Raw genomic sequence first — 15,469 nt, forward strand, 5'->3', positions numbered from 1 at the left:
GTGCAACAGATCAATAAAAGGACACCAAAAGAACCAGTCAAGGTGGCCTGTCTAGCTTTCCTAGTATAACAGGTACAGATATTGGGTGAGTACAAAGGGAACGAAACACAGGAAGTGATGAAGCTCATGTGTTCAAATAGGATTTTCCTATTGTTACAGCCAGACACAAATACTTGAGCTAACCTAGTAAGGCATTTCCTCTATTTTTATGTAGAGTTTCTTGCTGATGATGTATCCAGAACCAATCCTTTGTTCTAAGTAAAAAATCTCACTAAACTATTACAAAAAATATTAACGGAATTTTCTTTCCTTCTCCTTTCATGAATGTACCACATATGCTATTCACTTTAACTTATCAAATATTCTAATTTGAATTTTGTTTTTAAAGAAAGTGTGAGGCATTTTCAAATAAAAGGTTCACTAAAGGCCCACAGGTTTTGTTTTGTTGTGAGTGTTTTTTTGTTTGGTTTTGTTTATGTTTTGTTTTGTTTTAAACTACATGTTTGACTGAAGGAAAATCCCAAGCTTTAATCTGAAAACTGGTTCTGTTTTCATATGAATGCCTCATCACTGCTCAAAATGATTTCTTGTTCATACAGATGTGGCTAGTAAGTCTTTTCTTCCACTTATCTCTTGTGCTAATCTACATTCCTTTCACTCTGCACCTCACTTGTACACTCTGCTGTCTTTAAAGAACATCATATCCATTCGCAGTTAATTATATTCTTCTAAGAGAAGCCAACCATTAAAAGAAATTGAGTCCTCCTTTAAGCAATTTTAAACTTTTTTATTCAAACTATAAAATCTCCTTTGTCTTCCCATGGAGTTTCAAAATTGAAGTAACAATTATTGATTATTAGCACACTCTTTCATAGTTCAACTCTTACTCATCTGCGTATTCTTATGCCTTTCTTTTTGGTCTTTGTTTTGCTGATTATTTACTGTATTTAGCTACCATATTTATGCATTGGTTTATAATTCAGCAGAAAACATGCAGGGTGTTATGTGCCCTCATACATCTAGTGATGGAAAGTATACCACATAAAAAAAAAGCAGTATCTTGTACTGATATTCCTCAGTCTTCCAGTAAGACCAAGAATATTTACTGTTATTAAAACCTGCAGTGTCAATTCTAACTGACATGAGAGTAATGCTGTTAATATATCCAGAGGATATTGCCATAGTAGAACCATAAGAAGCTCTGTTAGGTAGCTCTGTTTATTTAACAAATGCCTTAATTAACAAAAAAGTGCAAAAAATTCAGTTTTCTTGTGGCAAAAAAATACTAGTATGGCATGAATTTGGTTGGATTTTCCAAATATTGTAGTAGAAATAACTTGGGAAAAGTTAATACTCAAAGTCAGACTTGTGACAATAAAGTTTGTCTTGCTTCTTGTCTGACTTGTTCTCTTAAATTCCAGACAAATTCTAGTGCCATTTTTCACACAAAATACAATTTTATGCCCAGCAGCATGTGGAATTTAAGATGATGGGTCCATCTAAGCTTCCACTCAGTGCAATTATGAGGTTCGGTATGTAGTTCTTTACAGTGACCAATGAAGGGATTCTGCATAAGGAACACCATTCTTGTGAATAACTACCTTTGCTACATTTTTCAAATACACGACCCTTGTTCTGAGTTTGCAGAGAATCTTTCTGGAGTGAGATCATGTCTGACTGATGCTTCTGCTGCAATAAATACCATGTAACGTAAAAAAATATAGAAATGTGATCTTTTTTAAAGGCTTGTAGAAACTTTAGCAATGTTTTCACTTCTAGTTTTAATTTGTCGTGTCTTCTAATTTCTGTTTCTAACATATTAATCCATTAGTGTAGCATCATAGAAATGTTACTAAATGGAAGTTTTGAAAACTAATTGCAAGATTTTCTTGATACAGGGAATTAACAATTAACTAATTAACACTTAAAGAACTAACACTTAAAGACACTTAGAGAACTAACCCTTACCCCACATCACTAGACTTAAAGAGCCAACAGAGAGCTAACCCTTTAACCCACATCACTATTGCCTAGCCTTGCTTAGCTTTGTGTAACTTATTGTATGAGAAGCAGGAGTTCGCTGATGCCTTGCAAAGATAATAATCCTTGGGTGCATCCTTGCTGCATCCATGGGTGAACTAGATAAGAGAAACTTGGGCACAGGACAGGAGATACGGCAGTTTTAACCAACTCAGCAGTCTGAGCCCTAACCAGCTCATCACACTGGACCAAAAGTGACCGTGTACAGAGAAAGAGGACCCGGGTTCACAATCACTGCGCAGCTGCAACCAGGAGGAGCCAGAGGTGGCCACTATGGAAATGGTCTCCCAGCACTCATTGTAATAAGAACCGCCTTCTCAGGGACAGGTTATGAATATGTACAGGTGTTCCTAAAACTTTCATGAATATGTAACACTTTACTGTATTTAACCAAGCTCACAGCTACTGTAAATTTACACATGACTTGAGCAGAGCTATCCTCTGTGTGTCTGGTGCCGTAAATACATACCTTCTTTATAATCTCAAAGGTTGTATGGTCATTTCCGTGCCTCATTCTTAACAGCTGCTGCTGATTACACAACTCTGATTCTGCTAAATTAGGAGAGGACTATATGCCCTGCTAATAATGCATCCATAGCCATTGCCTTCCACATAGATTGGAGCACCAGTTACCCACTGTTGCTGTGATAGGGTAAGGCATGAGGAGAGATTTATCTAGGTACATTTCATATTGTACAAGAATCTATAATATATTTCAAATATTTCTGAAGTCAGACTCTGAAATCCTTCTTGAAGTTTCTTAAATCAGATTACTCTTCCCCCTCAATTAAACACATCTATAAGCAGGGGTCTTATGTTCTTAAGAAAAAAATGCTGTATAGTACAACTGAGATGGCACATTTTGTAGCCCCTGAAATTCCTTACTAGAAATAAAACACGATTTCAGAATGAAAAACCAGTAGGCATAAAGTGCAAAATTAGTATTCAAAAGATCGGAGCCAGCCCAGCGAGAGCCGGAGCCGGCGGGGTTCAGCCAAGCACGGGGTTCAGCCGAGATTAGGAAGCTCAGAGTGAAACGTACAGGGACAGCGTGATTCCCCTCGAGTCCCGATCCCTGCAGCCCCGGCAGCCATTGCAAGAGAGCGGCTGACGTGGCGGGGGGCGTTCCCACGGTGACGGCGACCACACCCCCTCCCCTTGCCTTGAAAAATCCTTTGGGAGGGCAGCCACTAGTCGCTGCCTACCAGGTGTAGGGAGGAGCAACCGGCTTGTGTAGCTAGTGAGTCCCACTGACACTGTGATGCAGCAGCAGGTGTGGTAGCTTGTGTAGCAGGGTGCAGAGAGCAGCTGTTGCTTGTCAGCCCCTCTGACTTATTGCCAGAATCCCAGAGTGCTGACGACCATGGTCGCCTCCAAGAGGAGAGCTTGTCTCAAACAAACTGTGGCTACGCAGACTGAGGAGGTTCTGTCCCAAACGGTGGCTGTTCAGGTCTCCGGCTGCAGGGAGTGCCAGAGCCTGCTGCTGCCGGGGGAGGGAGGCCAGCTCTCCACCTGTGTGAGGTGTGAGCAGGTGCAAGATCTGCTCGACATGGTTGTGAAACTTAAGGAGGAGGTTGAGACACTGAGGACCATCAGGGAGTGCGAAAGGGAGATCGACTGGTGGAGTAACAACCTGACGTGCCAGTCGGAAAGGTCCCAGGGAGGTACCCCCCAAAAGGAGATGGACCTCCTGCCCTCTCAGACAGAGACGGAAGTCCTGAGACGTCCCTGCCCTTGTTGCTGTCGGGCAGAGGTAGGGGACCTAAAAGACGACGAGGGTTGGAAGTGTATTCCGGTTCGGCATCACAGGCAGCCCCCCTCCCTGCCTGCTTTGTCTCCCCAGGTGCCCCTCCGTAATAGGTTTGAGGCCCTGGATCTTGAAGAAGAGGTAGGTGAGGAGGTGGTGCCAAGCCTGCCTACAAGATCACATAGGAAGAGGCGGTTGACTTCACAACTTAAGACTGCCTCTGATAAGAAAGAAAGAAGGGTGATTGTAAATAGGAAATTCCCTTCTGAAAGGAACAGAGCACCCAATATGCAGAGTTGACCCTCATCTTAGGGAAGTTTGTAGTCTACCTGGAGCCCAGATCAAGGATATTGCTAGAGAGCTCCCCAAACTGGTGCACCCGACAGACTGCTACCCACTGCTGGTCTTCCAGACAGATGGGGAGGAAGCTGCTTCCAGTAGTCTGAGGGGAATGAAGAACAATTTCAAGGCCTTGGGAAGGATGGTGAAAGATGCAGGGGCTCAAGTGATCTTCTCTTCACTCCTTCCATCTTCAAGGGACGATGTGGGATGGAACAGGAAAATTCAGTCTCTTAATGGTTGGCTCCAAGACTGGTGCTACAGACAGGGCTTTGGATTTTTTTGATAATGATTGGTTTTATAAGTCACCAGTCTGGATAGTGTCAAGCGGGAAAGGTTTATCTCGCAGGAGCAAAAGGATGGTGGGGCAGAGATTAGCTGGGCTCATTTGGAGAGCTTTAAACTAGGCTCGAAGGGGGATGGGGTTGTAGCTGGGCTTGTCCCAGTGGGGCAGCATTCTAAAACTGATGAGGACCGGGTGGCCTCCGATGCCCCTAGGGAGAAATTGGTGTGCTCTGCTCACTCCCTGAAATGCCTGTACACCAATGCGCGCAGCATGGGGAATAAGCAGGAGGAGTTAGAATCCTATGTTCGGTCGGGAGATTATGATCTGGTGGCAATTACGGAAACATGGTGGGACAGTTCACATGACTGGAATGTGGTCATGGATGGCTATGCCCTTTTCAGGAAAGACAGGCCAGCCAGGCGTGGTGGTGGAGTTGCTCTCTATGTGAGAGAGCAACTACAATGTACTAAATTCTGCCCAGGAGTGGATGACGAGCGAGTTGAGAGTGTATGGGTCAGGATCAAGGGGCAGGCTGGCAGGGGTGACACTGTTGTGGGTGTCTGTTACAGGCCACCAGATCAGGCTGAGGAAGTTGATGAGGCCTTCTATGGGCAGGTGAGAGTGGTCTCACAGTCACAGGCCCTGGTTGTTGTGGGGGATTTTAACTTCCCTGATGTTTGCTGGAAGGACCATTCAGCCAGCCAGCCACAGTCCAGGAGGTTCCTCCAGTGCATTGATGATAACTTCCTCATGCAGATGGTGGAGGAGCCGACTAGGAGAGGTGCACTGCTGGATCTCATCCTCACTAACAAGGAGGGTCTGGTCAAAACAGTAAAGGTTGAGGGCTGCCTGGGTTGCAGTGACCTCGAGATGGTGGAGTTCAGCATCTTGGGTGGCAGGAACAGAATAGCAAGTAGAATTGCAACCCTGGACTTTAGCAGGGCTAACTTTGGCCTTTTCAAGCAATTGCTGGGGGAAATCCCATGGGCAAGACTGCTTAAAGGCAAAGGGGCCCAAGATAGCTGAATTGCATTCAGAGATTGCTTCTTCCACGCTCAGGATCAGAGCATCCCTACACGAAGGAAGTCAAGGAAAGGATCCAGGAGGCCTGCGTGGTTGAATATGGATCTGTTGGGTATGCTCAAGCAGAAGAGGAGAGTTTACAGGTCATGGAAGCAGGGGCTGGCCACTTGGGAGGAATATAAGGCTGCTGTTAGAGGATGTAGGAAGGCAGCTAGGATAGCCAAGGCCTCCTTAGAATTACAGCTGGCGAGAGGGGTCAAGGACAGCAAAAAGGACTTTTTCAAATACATAGCAGATGAAACTAATACCAGAGGCAATGTAGGCCCACTGATGAATGGGGTGGGTGCCCTGGTGGCAGAAGATACAGAGAAGGCAGAATTACTGAATGCCTTCTTTGTCTCTGTCTACTCTGCCGGAGGCTGTCCTGGGGAGCCCTGTACCCCTGAGACCCCAGATGAAGCCAGGTCAATGGAGGAGTTTGCTTTAGTCGATAAGGACTGGGTTAGGGAGCAATTAAATAGTCTGGACATCCATAAATCCATGGGTCCAGATGGGATGCATCCGCGGGTGCTGAGGGAGCTGGCTGTAGTCATTGCTGGACTGCTCTCCATCATCTTTGCCAAGTCTTGGGAAACGGGAGAGGTGCCTGAGGATTGGAGGAAAGCAAATGTCACTCCAGTCTTCAAAAAGGGCAAGAAGGAGGACCCGGGTAATTATAGACCAGTCAGCCTCACCTCTGTCCCTGGGAAAGTAATGGAACAGCTTATCCTTGGTGCCATCTCAAGGCATATCAAGGATAAGAGGGTTATTAGGGGCAGTCAGTATGGCTTTACCAAGTGTAAGTCACGCTTGACCAACCTCATAGCCCTTTATGAGAATGTAACAAGGTGGATGGACGATGGCAGAGCAGTGGATGTGGTCTACCTTGACTTCAGTAAAGCCTTTGACACAGTCTCCCACAGCATCCTCACAGCTAAGTTGAGGAAGTGTGGTCTAGACAATAGACTAGTGAGGTGGGTTGCAAACTGGCTTAAGGAGAGAAGCCAGAGAGTGGTAGTCAATGGTGCAGAGTCTAGTTGGAGGCCAGTATCTAGTGGAGTGCCTCAGGGGTCAGTACTGGGGACAATATTATTCAATATATTCATTAACGATTTAGACAAGGGAATAGAGTGTACTATCAGCAAGTTTGCTGATGACACTAAGCTGGGAGGTGTGGCTGACACACCAGAAGGCTGTGCTGCCATCCAGCGGGACCTGGACAGGCTGGAGAGTTGGGAGGGGAATAACCTAATGAAATTTAACATGGGAAAGTGTAGAGTCCTGCATCTGGGCAGGAACAACCCCAGGTTCCAGTATAGGTTGGGAAATTACATATTAAAGAGTAGTGTAGGGGAAAGGGACCTGGAGGTCCTGGTGGACAACAGGATGACCATGAGCCAGCACTGTGCCCTTGTGGCCAGGAAGGCCAATGGCATCCTGGTGTGTATTACAAGGGGGGTGGTTAGTAGATCGAGAGAGGTCCTCCTTCCCCTCTACTCTGCCCTGGTGAGACCACATCTGGAATATTGTGTCCAGTTCTGGGCCCCTCAGTTCAAGAAGGACAGGGAACTGCTGGAGAGGGTCCAGCGTAGGGCAACGAAGATGATTAAGGGAGTGGAGCACCTCCCTTATGAAGAAAGGCTGAGGGAGCTGGGTCTCTTTAGTTTGGAGAAGAGGAGACTAAGGGGGGATCTTATTAATGTTTATAAATATATAAAGGGTGAGTGCCATGAGGATGGAGCCAGGCTCTTCTCGGTGGCAAACAATGATAGGACAAGGGGTAATGGGATCAAGCTGGAACACAAGAGGTTCCGCTTAAATTTGAGAAAAAACTTCTTCTCAGTAAGGGTGACAGAGCACTGGAACAGGCTGCCCAGGGAGGTTGTGGAGTCTCCTTCTCTGGAGACATTCAAAACCCACCTGGACATGTTCCTGTGCGACCTCACCTAGGTGTTCCTGCTCCAGCAGGGGGATTGGACTAGATGGTCTTTTGAGGTCCCTTCCAATTCCAAACATACTGTGATACTGTGATACTGTGAACATGAGCCAACAGTGTGCCCTGGCAGCCAAGAGGGCTGCCTGTCCTGGGTGCATCCAGCACAGCATTGCCAGCCGGATGACGGAGGTGATTATCCCGCTCTGCTCTACACTGGTGCAGCCTCACCTGGAGCACTGTGTGCAGTTCTAGGCGCCCCAGTATACAAAATATATTAAGCTACAGTGTCCAGAAGAGGGCTATAAAATTGGTGAAGGGTTTGGAGAGGAAGCCGTATGAGGAGTGGCTAAAGTCACTTGTTTTGTTCAAGCTGGAGGAGACTAAGAAAAGACCTCATCGTGGTCTACAGCTTCCTCACAAGGGGAGGAGGAAGGGTAGGTTCCTAAACTATTCTCCTTAGTGACCAATGACAGAACCTGAGGGAATAGCAGGAAGATGTGCTAGGAGAGGTTTAGATTGGACATTAGGAAAAGGTTCTTCATCCGATGGTGGTGAAGCACTGGAACAGGCTCCCCAGGGAGGCAGTAACGGCTCCAAGCCTGGCAGTGTTCAGGAAGATACTGGACAACACCCTCAGGCACATGGTGTGAACTGTGGGGTGGTCATATGCAGGGACAGGAGCTGGACTTGATGATCCTTGTGGGTTCCTTCCAACTCAAGACATTCTGTGGTTCTATGATTCTATCATTTCCTCAGTTTTATGAGTGATGGACAATTAGTAGATACCAATAGCCAAAATTAAAGAAAGGGAAGATTTTTAAAAAAAAAAAAGTATGTTTCTATAGCACAAGTCAGTGAAGGATGGTACTTTATGATTTTTTGTGTTCAATTTTTGACAATCATTAGCCACAGACAAGACCTACTGAATGGATATGACCATGCTACTGTTTGTTTTTCTTTGTCAATATGACCTTATGGAATCTTCTCAGAAAGCAAAAGGGTATAGTGGATAGTTACAAGGCTAAACTGGCTTTCACGAGCAATAATTATAGAATCACTTTAGACTGGTTATGTGAATATCCTAAAGCAAAGACCTACGGGCCTGGGGACATATTTAGTTTCAGTATCACTGGGATTCAGTATCACTGAATCCCTGTCATGAATATTAGTTGATCATTATTGCTTTTAATTATTATAAAGTGGGTGATTTCCATAACAAAACTTTTATTTTTTCCTAAAGATACGAAAATACGTCTGGTGGAAAATATCCAGAATGAATGATAGTGTGTTATAGACACTAATTTCTATATTTTCTCTCCTTTTTTTTTTCCTTTGGTGTAATGAACTATTATACTTTTTGACAGTCACAACAAAAGAACAAGTGACAATATTTGAAGTGCTATAATGACTTGCCATGAAGTGGCACGACTTGGAAGGAAGAAAGACCTCTTTCTCTCTCCATGTCAGTAGGCCCTCCAAACCATGCACAGTTAAATGATCAAACATTCCTGTCATACTTAGGGAACAATTTAATGTGTACTAAAGTCAGTGGGAATCTTCCCACTACCCTCTGTACTAGCTTGTTAGATCATAGAATTTTCAGGATAGAGATTGTCTTTTCATTAGGCACAAACCATGCAAAATAAATATGATCTCAATGTTGATTACTTAGTACAGATACAATTATCATAGAAAATAGTAGTGGGTTTTCAGTCCAATGTGTCAATGTGTGACCTATGTAAGAAAAAAAATAGTAATCCTTTAAAATATTGGCCTTGTTTCTTCAGCTTTCAGTGCTAGGTGAAATCCCAGCCTCATTTACAATGACTTTCCTTTGGCACTGCCTTTAAAAGGTACTGCCTTTTCTCAAAATAACAGCTTTACATATAATCCTGCATAGTTTTAGTTAACATAATTTATATTATAACATCCTTTATTCTTTGCTAATTAATTCCCATCGGTTACTTTCTAACAAATATTTGACTAAAATTCAATAAAATAAATGTTAAATATTGAAAGGTAAATGAAGTATTTTATAATACTTCAGACTTGCAATAACTCATAAGATTCCTATAGGTTAGAACTTGTTTACCAACTAACACCAAATGTTTACCATAAGGTCTATCATTAGTGTTTGCGGGGTTTGTTAGTTTGTTTGGTTGGTTGGTTTTGCTGTTGTTGTTGTTTTTCCATAGTCAGAAGTATAATTTCTTTTTCCTGGAAGTCTAGATATTTTTAGGTCAATTGATTCATATCTATTGCTTACTGTGTGTTATTAGGTTAGTCATTTACTGACAAATGTTACACAGATTCTGAATAAGATTATTTTTATATCACTGTTTATAAATCTGAGTTCTCAACCAGGATCAGAAAGGACAAACCATTAAAAAAAAAAAAAAAAAAAAAAAAAAAAAAAGTGTTAGCTTGTGGCAAACCAGAAAATCTGTTATCATCTTTGGTTATCATGTCTGTGTTTTGAACAGAAAAGTTGCCTATGGCTGAAATCACTCAGTAGACACAACAAGTAGGCACACATGGCACATCCATGCCATGCACAATTTTCAACATACAAATTGGAATTTGGGTGCTAGCTGGATCCAGCTGGCCTCCAGCACAGCCTTGAGGCTTATATGTCATCTGCACTGACACACAGAAACGCCCAAGGAGCTTCTCTGCCAGAAAGAATCACTCAATGCCCACTGCTCAAGCCCCTTCACCTCTGACATACCATCACGATGTCTGGAGCTGGCAAAAAGTCAATGTTTGCTTGCATCACGATACTCCTGCCTAAAGATTATCATTCAATTCCTTTACATTGCCAGACTGACACAAGATGTATTTGTGAGGGGCAAAGACTGGATTCCAAAATATTAAAAACATGTCTATAGTAAGAATGTAATACTCCAACAGCTAACCAAGTCCAAAGGGATCCATAAATGGGAGGGTTTTTCCTGATTCATTCACAGCCCATTGTATAAAAGTAAACAACTGTATAATAAAATTTGCCACTTATAATAGTGAATGCTGGTCTCAACAGAAAAAAGTTATTCTCTGAAAACTGAGCAGCAGACATTCTACCCATTCTGTTGGCCTTGCTGTGATATGACAGCACCTAATAGAGCAGCAGGACAAACATCTGTATGTTACAACCTCCTGAATAATCAGATCTTGTATGCCAGAAAACTTAGATATCACATTCTGAGTAGACCTAAGCAGCTGTATTATTCAAAAGCATTGGCTGCTATTTGAAAACTTGTTTTCTCCAAACCAAACTTGCAAGTGAGCACACATTCTTTTTAATTCTCTGTGACCTTATTAAGTCACACCTCACTTCATGTGACTTCAGGGCTCCAACTTGATTGGTTTTACTTATTCATCTATTTACTTGTTTGTTTGTTTGTTTGTTTATTAGCCACCACCTTCACCTCGCTCTCTCGTGAGTCCAGTGAGTGATCAAGGGGTACTGAAAGACAAGAATTGCATTTGATCATAGTGGATTGTTTTCACTCACCCTGCCAGCTGCACTGAATGACTGACAGCCATATGAGGAAACAATAAGGGGCAATGATATGTTGGGAGAAAGGAAAAGAGAGAGTCATAAATCACTCTTTTGTTAAAAATTAATTTGTAGGTGGTGGTTGTGATAGTTGCTTACCACTTTTAAAAAATGTTTTTTATAACATTATGAAACTCCACTTTTGCTTGCTGTACCCAACTGTTGCCTCCCGTGTTAAGTACATGTAATAAGGGCTTCAGGGTAGACATTGCTTTTTTGTGTGTGTGTGATTGTACTAAACCTCATGGAATGAAACTGCAATAAATATAATTGTTAATACAAATAAGATATCAATTAATATTACAATTTTATTTATTATGAGGTCAGGAAGGGCAGATGATGACCAGTTAAGCCTGTCATCAGGGATGGCATTTTTGTGCAGTCACCTTTTTTAGCAGGATAATACAATGCATCCTTTTTACAGTCCCATAGAGCGCATTGTCTGTGTTGTTGTTTGACACAGAATTAGGAGGCTTTTTCAGATTATCTGTTCTTAGGTGTATCCACCTCCTACCATTTCCCAGTCTGTCACATGTTGACATTTAAGACACAGAAACTATGCACATATAAGACAAAGAAACTACGCAAGCTTGACTTTTCATTACTTGGCATGAATTTAACAAAGCTTCTAAGTCAAAGTAAGCAGCAGAGATGTAATACTAATGCAATGTACAGTTAAATAAGTGTGTTTAGTTACATTTACTGTATTTATAGCCATATTAGTTTTAAACATGTGTACTGTGACGGTGTCCAAAGACCCCTATCAAAATCAGGACCTCAGTGGAGACAGATAAGAAAATATCTCTCCTAGAGACTTTACATTCTAAATGTCACACAAGTAGATTAAGTCTGAGAAGGATATGACCTATAAATAAATGAACATGATGATGACTGACACAGTTTTATTTATTAAATATGTTTGTAGTTACTGCTTTTCCCTAGATAACTAATCCTGAGGAATTATCTTATAAACTTGCTGAAAATAATTATCAGAAAAAAAGTCCACAGCAGATGAGGCTTTGAAAGCTTTTGATAGATCCTGTCTAGGTCAGTGGAATATTTTGCCAATGAGGACTCTGATAGCACTAATGGAAGTCCACCTGAGCCCCTGCTGATGATAATACTACCAGCAGACACACTGATAAATTATAATGGGTACAGCAGCAGCGGCAGCTACTCCAGAAACATCCTTAAAGTGAATTTCCTTTAATGGCTAGGAAGACAAATGGCTCACATTTTATCATTGGATTCCTCCTCTTTCAGAAAATTGCCAATAAACTTCCTGTCCTTAGCTGAAGACTTGGCAGTGACTTGGACACAACAAATTTAACCCATTCAGTGGCTTTCATCTGTTTATTTATGTCAGTTATTTTTTCAAACTGTTCTTCTTAAGCCAACCGATCTCATGCCTTTTCATATCTGAAATTAGGTTAATTTCATTTTTAGATGGCTCATAAACTGAAGTAGTGTTTCTGGGGAGGTCAGACTGCTGTGTAGTTGTTATTCAGAAGTAACTGTCCATACTATAAGTACCTAAATTCACGAGGTACTTCCTATTGAGATTTGGGAGTTTCTTTGTGGTCTTCCCAGACCCACTCAGCATGAACAGCTTTTACCTAAATCTTCCTAAACCCAGCCAGAATCACAGAGCATTAACTGTGGGCACACAAACAAATGCCATCAAATTCATGTGGCTTAACGAGTTACCTTGCATTGGCTAAGCTTGTGTACTCTGTTAGCACTTCAATTTTCTTTTATTTAGCAAAGAGTTGCAATTGCCGCAGCTTGAGAGTTTATTCCCCCAACCCAAGTTGTTTGCTCTTGTTCTGCTGCTGAAGACCATCCTTGCAGCCAGTGTGGCAGAACTAATATTCCTTTTCTCTTACAGGTTAGTTTAAACACTTGTTTACTGCTTATTTATTTTAGACTGTTGCCTTATACTAAGTGGTTAACACATATGCAAACCGTTCTTCTGCTGATTTAATTTCAGAGAATGATGATCTCTGGAAGAGATATTGTGTTAAGCTCTATCTAGTTTCACTAGTGCTTGTCTATAAATACCTTTAGCTCTTTTAATTACAAAGTAAAAACACATTACTTGAAATCTATGTGAAGGAAATTGCCCCACATTTGGAATGGGCTTAACAACTTGCTGATGAATAGATGGCTCAGCTGACAGGTAGAAATTGACAGTGTTCTCATAGCTTGGGGATCTCACATCCAGGTCCAGTAAGCAGCTTCATACATTAGGCATTTTCAAAGAATATCTATGCATACCAAGATCTTCTTATGAAAGTCACTGTCAGAGACATTAATGCTTCCAAAATTGCCTGGTCACTGTAGAATAGCTATTCTGGCTCAGACATTTAGTGAGAGAAGTTAGGAGACTTGGATTCAATATCTTAATCGGTCTGTGGACTTTCAAAAACCCATTCTCAAAAGACTGCAGTGTAACAGAGGTTAGTTTAGGTGGAAAGTACTTTCTACATTCAAGTTGAAACTGTGCTTTGGGTAGCAAAAGAAACAGGATTATTTTGGCCAGGAAAAGCATGAATGATACAATCCAGTGAGAAGGGCATTTAGAAATACCTATCACTACCTACTACTGAGACCATCTTCTATGTAACTATTGTGCAAAGAGGAAAATAATTCCAACACTTCTGATCTTCTAATTGTCTCTCTTTGTAGTCCAAAAGCAGGAGATTTTCTAAGAACTTCCAAGAATGATTTTTGCAGAAAACTTACTTACTGTTTGAAGCTTGCAGCTATAGTATTCTTTTGAAGTCCACAGGTCTGTGAGCAGTGTCTTATAGACCACCAGTTGTCAAAAGACTTACCTGCAGAGCTATTATGTTTGGTTTTGAACATCCAGATCCTTAACACCGTGGCTGTAGATGAAACTTAAATTGCTGAAGGGAGCTGACTTGTGAATGAATGTGAGGTGTGACATCAGCATTAGGTATTTAGGGACTGCATTTCATTTATCTTTGCTTTCATTTGATGATATTTCTGGTCTCCTTCCTGTGCTATTCAAGTGCAGTTAAAGTTTAAGGTGCACATACAGACTGGTAAATTGGTTTTAGTTTCTTATATGGGGTTAGGCATATGCTTTTCTGTAATGCTTTAATTATGCTATAAATAATTCTTTATAATATTAATAACTGATCAATCTGCGTAGCACTTTAAAATGAAAAGGTTACATAGAGCTTGTAAGATCTGACTCCAAGGCACTTTGCATCTGTTTCTAATGTAAAAGAGAAAGGAAGTAGAGGTGAATAACTAGATTCTGGTTAGCCCAATCTTTCTTATCAATGAATGTTACAGACAACATTTGTCAAGATCAAATCAAGATTTCTATAAGTGTGTGGAGCAAATTGCACTCTCAGCATTTATGTGAATGGTACATGGAATTCCTACAAAAGTATTATTCTGAATCAAAATCTAACCATATGAATCCTTAAAAATGGGCTAATCATATAGCACAGGGAATAATTAGGCTTATTATTGAAGGAGACATGGTTTTGTCTATTTGCCTGTGGTAGGAGTTTTTTTAATGCTATTAATCATATTAACTACCATAGCAGTCAAGGAGCCTGATTGCACTGTACCTGTAGAGTGCCTAATAGAGAAGATAAAACTGTCTGTCCTCCAAAGACGCAGACCTAAATGGCAACAGGGACATAGGCTATGAGTATGCACAGGGATTGTCTTAAGTCACTACAGCTATAAATATCCCCTTAGGCCTTCTGCTTTGTTGATTAGATGCTGTGGTTTCTGGGCAAACACAATGGGTAAAGCAAGTTTTCAGCTGTCCAAAAAGTATTGCACAGAAGTATGCTGTATATCCTTTTTGCATGCTTCCAAACATGCAAAATGAAAATAACCCATAAATTAATTTGTGACTTAGTGATATTTTGAATATTAAATACATCATACTATAGAAATGCTGCTGTTGTGGTATTGTCAGATATTGATTAGGAGTTAGACTCTTTAATTAGGTATGGTTTCAGATAAAATGAAAAACCTTGTTTTGGATGGTTATGAATGCAAAGAGAGTGTGTGCAGGAATAGGAGTCAGTTCCCAGTTTAGACAAGCACGTTGTTAACTGAAGGAGGGTCTTCACAGAACAAGAATTAGCTTTTTTCGATTATTATCCTATTTTTCTTATGGGAAAAAAAAATCAGCAAAGGTTAAGCATGTAAGATCTTAGTAAGGATTTCAATGAAAGCAACCAATAAGTGCAGGAAAAATTTGCAAATGCTATCTGTAGTGAAAAATAACAATAACAACCAAGCAGTTTTCCACAGATACTAGAAAACCTCTATGCATTGTAAATTTGTCTCTTTATAGAATGATATATGTATTAAAACTTGGAACATAGGTCACACTTTAAGATGAGAGCATGCATTTTTGTAAATTGTGGAAAAAACGTTGAAATTGTGATTAGCAACCAGGAGCTTGAGTTCCCAGCTCACACAGAGGTCAAGACAAAATGTGATGCT

The sequence above is a fragment of the Columba livia genome, chromosome 1 (assembly GCF_036013475.1).
Source record: "Columba livia isolate bColLiv1 breed racing homer chromosome 1, bColLiv1.pat.W.v2, whole genome shotgun sequence".
Lineage (NCBI taxonomy): Eukaryota > Metazoa > Chordata > Aves > Columbiformes > Columbidae > Columba > Columba livia.